The sequence below is a fragment of the Rhinoraja longicauda genome, chromosome 37 (assembly GCF_053455715.1).
Source record: "Rhinoraja longicauda isolate Sanriku21f chromosome 37, sRhiLon1.1, whole genome shotgun sequence".
NCBI classification, from domain to species: Eukaryota; Metazoa; Chordata; class Chondrichthyes; order Rajiformes; family Arhynchobatidae; genus Rhinoraja; species Rhinoraja longicauda.
The window spans coordinates 475,571-483,835 of NC_135989.1; the positions used below are offsets into that span (position 1 = coordinate 475,571).

Genomic DNA, 8,265 nt, shown 5'->3' on the forward strand with positions numbered 1-8,265 from the left:
ATTATTATGACATCTTCACATCACCACTCTTTCCACCTTCTACAGAGACAGCTCTCTCCGCAAAGCATTAGCTCACATCCCTCCCCATCCAAGCCAGCCCCTTATCAGGTACTTTCCCCTGCAACTGCATTCAGTGTTCCAGATGTGGCCTCCATTACATTGGCGAGACCAACCGCAGACAAGGTGACCGTTTCATCGAATAGTTGTGTTCAATCCTATTGTATTGGATCTCCAGGTAGTTAACCATTTTATCTCTGCTTCCCATTCCCATCCTGACCTTTCTGTCCTGGGCCTCATCCATTGCCAGAGTGAGGCAACATGCAAGCTGGAAAAAAACACAACCTTATATTCCACTTACAACCCAACAGTGTGAATATTGAATTCTCCAGTTTTAGATAACTAATCTACAAATAATCCCGTCCCTCGCCCCTCTTTTTTCCCCTCTAGTCCCTGTGGCCCACCTGGATTTGTTCCCATTTCTCTCCTTCCCCCCTCATGCCCCCACTCTGTTCCTTTCCACTTCTATTTGTTTAGTTGGCTTCACAATTGGCACCTCTTATGTATAAAATATATAAATGTCATAGAGACATACCATACAGTCAGCCCAACTGCCAACAATGGGAGAAGGTCGACTTTGTCACCACAAGGATTGTGCAGCGGTCACTTCTGCCTTAAATCCTCATGGACAGATCCAGCAGCCACATCATGATTGGTCAGGATGAGGTTCAGTAGGTTCATCATTTATCATTACACTCCCCACATCCAGACCCACCTGTGTATAACTGTACCACACCCTCTACACCCAGACCCACCTGTGTATAACTGTACCACACCCAGACCCACCTGTGTATAACTGTACCACACTCTCTACACCCAGACCCACCTGTGTTTAACTGTACCACACCCAGACCCACCTGTGTATAACTGTACCACACCCAGACCCACCTGTGTATAACTGTACCACACCCTCTACACCCAGACCCACCTGTGTATAACTGTACCACACCCAGACCCACCTGTGTATAACTGTACCACACCCTCCACACCCAGACCCACCTGTGATTAACTGTACCACACCCTTTGGTGAGTCTGTCCTTGAACAAGATTGGAAACACCATTGGTTTACACTGGTGCGGATTAGATTGGATAATTCTATACATGAATACAGTTATTGCACACACAAATACAACAGGTTGTTCAAAGAGAAAAATACCCAAATATAGAATATAGTTTGCTAACATGGTGGCGTTACAGTTACAGAGAAAAAAGGTCCAATATAAGCAATATGGTTTAGGTTGGAAGATCGGGATTACTCCCTAAATTACTGTTCACAATCTGATAACAAGGGAAGACGCTGTTCCTGAGTAGGGTGCTAACTGCTTTCAAGCTTCTGTACCTTCTGCCTGATGGGAGTGGAGTGAGGAGGGAATGACCAGGTGTGACTGGTCCTTGATTATGTTGGATGCTTCCCTGAGCCAGGGTGATGTGTAGATGGAGGCTGCTCTGTGTGATGGACTGTGCTACATCCACATCTCTTGAAGTTGCTGAGAGTTATTGCTGAATCTCCTCAGTGTCCTGAGGAAATGGGGACAATGTTGTGCTCTCTTGTCATTGATTCAATGTACTTGGTCCAGGACAGGTTGTTGGTGAAAATGTCAAAGACTAGAGGCATCATTTGAAGGTGAGAGCAGCAATATTCACAGTAGATGTGCGGGGCAAGTTTTTTACACAGAGAGTGGTGAGTGCCTGGAACATGCTGCCTGAGGTAGTAGTGGAGGCTGATACAATAGTGATAATTAAGGGGCTTTTAGATAGGCACATGTACATGCAGGGAATGCAGGGATACGTATCACCTACAGGCAGAGGCCATTTGTTTAACTTGCATCATGTTCAGCACAGACATTGTGGGCCGAAGGGTCTGTTCCTTTGCTGTACTGTTCTATGAGCCACCGTCTGTGCCATTTGTGTCATCTCCCAGCACCTCCGTTACTTCGGGCACTGAATATTGTTTGTGTTATCTGAGCATCATTGCTCCAGATGATGCTCGTGACATGGTGATAGATGTCACAGCAATTCACGTCAGGGACAGACAAGAGGGTGTGAGAGACCATCAGTGCACAAAGATTTTCAGCCACATTTTAAGATTTTGTTTTCACTCCAGATGTCAATGAGTGTGAGAACAACCCAAACATCTGTGGTCCAGCTGCAAAGTGTGTCAACACTCTGGGAAGTTATCAGTGCACCGGTAAGGACAGATTTATCCTCAACACTGGAGACATTAAGTGTCAAGTTAACAACTTCGGTAGAAACAAGGATCTGGTTCACAAAAATGGACATAAAGTGTTGCAGTAACTCAGTGGGTCAGGCAGTATCTCCGTAAAACATGGAAAGATGACATTTTGGGTCAGGACCCTTCTTCAGACTTCTGTGAGGTTGCAAATCCTCACCTTCCGCCTCTCTACCAGTAAATAATTGAAGTTGCACAACATGTGGAGAATTCACAAAGGACCAGCCTTATTGTCAGTTGGTTTCATATTGTTCCTACATTACTGTAGAACAAAACAAATTACACAGCTACTGAGACAAGGTACTGAAGTGGGAGTAATTAGATCATATAGAATTTATTAGTAATTTTCACAAAACACAGAGCATACAATAGTACAACACAGGAACAGGGCCTTCTCACACAATGTTCAACACCATATTAAGATAAACACATTTCCACTGCCTCACATATCTCAACATCTATATCAGGCTCTATTTGCTTCTCGGTCACACGATTGGTTTGGGTCTTATCCTAGTATCATACTTGTCTAAATCTTCCCAAGTAGCTCGAGCAAATCTCTCCACCAGGATACTGGTGACCCTCCCGTTCAGCTGTAACCTGTCCCTCTTGTACAGGTCACTCTCCTGGAAGTGAGCCCAATGGTCCATGGATGTGAAGCCCTCCCCACTGCACCTGCCCCTTCACCACACATCTATCCCAGCCATCTTCTCATTGCTTGCCTGGCTCGACAGCACAGTGTCTAATCCAGAGATTCATTCAATTTACCACCTGACTCCCCAGGAGACCTGGCAGGACCTCATCTGCCTCCCCACCGATGTTGTCGGTACCACTGTGGACCTGGCTGCTCACCCTTTCTTTCAGAATAATCTGTGCCCACTCAGACATCCGTGACCGTGGTACGCAGCCACAGAAACACCAGTCTGTGCCTCTGACTGGAGAGTCCCGTCTCACTATTGCTCCCCTGGTCTTTGCCCTACCCTGCTTTACACAGAGCCAGACACTGGTACCACTGACCTGGCTGCTGCTGCTGCCCCTGAGAGCCTCTTCTCCCCGACAGGGTTCAGAGCAGCAGAGCTGTGTGAGAGGGGGAGAGCCACTAGCTGTGGCCTCTCCTGGCTAAGTTATGCATGAGTTTGGACAAAGGGCCTGTTCCTAGTCTGAGCTTCTCTGCAAATCTATAGACCTCACGCAGGAATTTACATTTGACAATTAACCTACCAATCCTCATATTTTTGGGATGTGTGAGTTTTACAGCAGTAAAAGAAGCCCTTCGGCCCAACTTTATTATGTTGATCAAAATGCCCCATCTAGTGGAGGGCCACCTGCCCACGTTTGGCCCATATCCCTGTAAACCTTTCCTCTCCCATACCTGTGCAAATGCATTTTAAATGTTGTTGTAGTATGTACCTCAATTACCTACTCTGGCTGCTTGTTCCATATACACACCCCCATCTGTGTGGAAACAATTGCCCCGAAGGTTCCCATTAAATCTTTCCCTTACTACTTTAAACCGATGTCCTTTGATTCTGGATTCCCTATTCTGGGTAAAAGACTGTGCCTGCGCCCGATCTATCCTCCTCATGATTTTATATCCATCCATAAGATCACGCCTCAGCCTACTGCACTCCAAGAATAAAGAATTAATCTCTCCCTTCAGCTCTTTCAGTTTTGTTAGTTTAGAGATACAGCACTGAAACAGGCCCTTCGGCCCACCGAGTCCACACTGACCAGCGATCCCCACACATTAACACTATCCTAAACACACCAGGGGAAATCTGCACACACACCAAGCCAATTAACCTACAAATCTGTAGGTTACAAATTGTGGGAGGAAACCGAAGATCTCTGGGAAAACCCTTGCAGTCACGTGGAGAAGATACAAACTCCATACTGACAGCAGCCATAGTTGGGATCAAACCCGGGTCTCCGGAGCTGCAAGCTCTGTGAGGCAGCAACTCTACCGTTGCACCACCGCGGCTGCTCTTCTGATCTTCTGAAGATACAAATCTTCTCTGCGCTCTTTCCAACCCAATAACATCCATCTGATAGCAGGGTGAGCAAACCTGAACGCACTGCTCCAAATGTGGCTTCACAAACAGTTTGTACAACTATAACATAACATCCCAACTTCTGTGCTCAATACTCTGACTGATGGAGGCGAATGTACCAAACCCTTTCTTCATCACCCTAACTACCTGTGACTCCACTTTCAGGGGACGATGTACCTGTAACCTTCATCCCTCAGCTCTTCAGTGCTTGCCATTGTCTGAGGATTCACTGTGAAGAGCCTGCTCAAGAAACACAGAAATATAGGTGCAGGAGGAGGCCATTTGGCCCTTTGAGCCAGCACTGCCTTTCATTGTGATCATGGCTGATCATCCACAATCAGTAACCCGTGCCTGCCTTCTCCCCATATTCCTTGATTCCACTAGCCCCTAGAGCTCTATCTAACGCTCTTTTAAATTCATCCAGTGAATTGGCCTCTCTTCTGTGGCAGAGAATTCCACAAATTCACAACTCTCTGGGTGATTTTTTTTTTCTCATCTCAGTTTTAAATGGCCTTCCCTTTATTCGTAGATTGTGGCCCCTGGTTCTGGAATTCCCCAACATTGGGAACATTTTTCTCAAAGTGCAACTCCTCTCCATCAGCCATTTATCAGCCCACTTGTCCAGCTGATCAAGAACCTGCTGCAATTTTTGATAGGAATCTTCACCGTCCACAGTTCTACCTACTTTTGTGTCCTCTGCAAGCTTACTAATCATACTTTGTACATTCTATCCACATTGTTGGGAAAAACACAAATAGCAATGGGCACAGCACATTGTGGCACACTACTAGCCACAGGCCTTTAGTCTGAAAAACAATCTTCCACCACCACTATCTGCTTCCTTTCATGAAGCATACTCTGTATCCAGTTGGGTAGTTCTCCCAGGAACCCAGACAATCTCACCTTCCAAAGCAGCCTACCATGTGGAACCCTTCTCAAAGGGAGGAGAAATGGAGTCCTGAGAGGAGACCACGTGGGTAGAGGAGAAAGGTGCAAACTCCACAATCTTCAATGGTCAGGACCCTCCCTAGGTGATTGGCTGCAGTCGGGCAGCAGCACTTTTCTGTTAAATGTAAAGATAAAGGTTGCATGAAAGTAAGGTCATGAGGTCATACGTGATAGGAGCAGAATTAGGTCATTTGGCCCATCTGCAATCTACTACGCCATTCAATCTTGGCTGTTCTATCTCTCCCTCCAAACCCCATTCTCCTGCCTTCTCCCCATAATCCCTGACACCCGTACTAATCAAGAATCTATCTATATCTGCTTTAAAAGTATCCATTGACAGCCTCCACAGCCTTCTGTGACTAAAAAATCCACTGATTCACCACCCTCTGACTAAAGAAATTCCTTCTCATCTCCTTCCTAAAGGAACGTCCTTTAATTCTGAGGCGATGACCTCTAGTCCTAGACTTTCCCACCAGTGCAAACATCCTCTCCACATCCACTCTATCCAAGCCTTTCACTATTCGGTTTGTTTCAATGAGGTCCCCTCTCATTCTTCTAAACTCCAGCGAGTTCAGGCCCAGTGCTGTCAAACGCTCATCATATGTTAATCTACTTATTCCTGGGATCATTCTTGTAACCTCCTCTGGACCCTCTCCAAGGCCAGCACATTCTTCCTCAGATATGGTGCACAAAACTGCTCACAAAATTACCGGAATCAGATGGTGATAGTGGACGGTCCTTTATAACTACATATCCTCCTGATAGCTGCTGCAGCTGTCTTCTTGTTGAAACAAAGAACTACAGATGCTGGTTTACCAAAAAATGACACAAAATGCAGGAGTAACTCAGAGGGTCAGGCAGCATCCCTGCAGAATATGCATAGGTGACATTTCTGGTTGGGACCCTTCTTCAATCTGTTAGTAAGGTGGGGAGATGAAAACTGGAAGAGAGGAGGGGCAGGTAGTAGATAAGCACAAGTGAGGGAGGGTTGATAGGCAGATGGGTGGACAAAGGCCAGAGATGAAAACACACAGGCTGTGGGACAAATGGATTAAAGAGTTACGATTTAAGAATCCGGAGGATGAAATGTCAGGGGAGTAATTGGTGCACGGCCAGTTGTGGCTCAGGGCAGCGGAGGGAAGAAGATAGAGGGTAGTCTGGGGGTGAGAGGGGAGGGGATTCCACTGGGCCCCACCTGGCCTTGTACCTATTCCTTCCCTGCCCCCTCTTTTGTCCAACCATTTGCCCATCAAAAAGCTCTTAGCGTGTGTTCACCCATCGCCAACAATGCTTTGTCCTGTCCCATCTTCCTTCCAGTTCCCCCCCCCCATACAATCGGTCTGAAGAAGGGTCCCAACCCGAAATGTCTCCTGTCTAAATTCTCCAGGGTAGTGCCTGACCTGCTGAGTTATTCCAGCATTTTGGGTCTTTTTTCAACTATTTTCTGTTCTCTTCACAGATTTGATCAATCTTTGCCCAAAGAGTTCATCTGTTGTGGTAAGCTCATGTTTTTCCGCAGGTGCGTACTGGGGTCAGGAAAGGTGGGAGGAAGAAAACATCATTTGGGTTGTTACTATGAATTGGAGAATTCAATGTTTTTACTGTTGAGTTCCAAACTACCCAAGCAGAATTTGAAGTGTTGTTCCTCCAGTTTGAGTGTGGCCTTATTCTGACAATGCAGGAGGCCCAGGACAGAAAGGCTGGTACGAGAATGGGAAGTGGAGTTAAAATGGTTAACAGCTGGGAGATCCAGTCGGTCTTGGCAGACCGAGTGAAGGTATTCAGCGAAATAATCACTTTGTCTACACCTGGTCTCGCTGGACACCTGTAATGTAATGCTGAATGCAGTAGATGAGTTTAGAGGGGATGCAACTCACCTGAAAGCACAGCTGGTATCCTTGAATGGTGGTGAGCGAAGAGGTATAGGCCAAGTGTTACATCTCTTGCATTTGCTGGGGAATGCACCTGAGGATGGTGCGGTTTAGGTGGGACGGGATGAGGAAACCAAGGATTGCGGAGGGAGTGGTCTCTGCAGATGTTGCTAGAAATTGAGGGCGTGTGCTGTAGGGGGAGATTGGGCAGGCAGGGAGTGTGGGAGACTGAGAGGTAATCTTACAGAGGTGTATAAAATCATCAGGGATATAGATAGGGTGAATGCACACAGTTCTTTCTCCCCAGGGCTGAGGAATTAAGAACTAGAGAACCATGATGAGAGGGAAAAGATTTAATAGGAACCTGAGGGGCAACATCTTCATATATAGGGGGTGATACATATATAGAATAAGCTGTGAGAGGAAATAATTGAGAGAGGAGCAATAACAACATTTAAAAGACATTTGAATTGGTACACAGACTGGAAAGGGTCAAATGTACATTAATGGGACGAGCTTAGATGGGGCATATTGGTCAACATGAACAAATTGGGCCAAAGTGCCTGTTATTTTAGACTTTAGAGATACAGTGTGGAAACTGGTCCAGCCTGCCAAGTCCACACTGACCAGCGTTTCTATGCTTGTACATTGGATGGAAGGAGGGAGATGATTACAAATGAGTAAGAGAATATGCAATAAATTGAAGGATATGGAGCGGTGCAGAGGAATGGATAAAGTGCATGTTCACAGATGCTTGAAGGTTGATCAAGTGGTGATAAAGGCACTATCTCTATCCCAACAGGATATTCATTCATTTGCTGAGGTTTTCACCATGAGTTTGTCAAAGCTTTGCAACGCACGTTCAACAGAATTGTCCAAGTTGGTTTCCAATTTCCTGGAAATCATGGAAAATTACACAATAGCATCTGTCCGGAATTTACATCACCAACAAAAGGCAAACTTCGCTTCCAATACCTTGGGTAATGTAATAATCTTGTTTTTTTCCAGCAGTAGTGAATAAAGTTCTGTTTTAGCCATTGGTTTCAGATACACAGTTGTTACCATCAGCCATTGAAACTGTTTATGTCTGGCAGTGAGGGAGGAAACTGGT

The 8,265-nt window shown here is 45.9% G+C and overlaps 1 long non-coding RNA gene across 1 annotated transcript in view; it reads left to right on the forward strand.

The window, feature by feature from the left end:
* LOC144610625 (uncharacterized) overlaps positions 1-7,977 on the forward strand; it is a 32,012-nt gene extending 24,035 nt beyond the window's left edge. Inside the window, exons 2-3 of the long non-coding RNA XR_013549441.1 lie at positions 6,743-6,780; positions 7,957-7,977. This is a non-coding gene — a long non-coding RNA (uncharacterized LOC144610625). The remainder of the gene's footprint in view (positions 1-6,742; positions 6,781-7,956) is intronic.
* Positions 7,978-8,265: the final 288 nt, after the last annotated feature.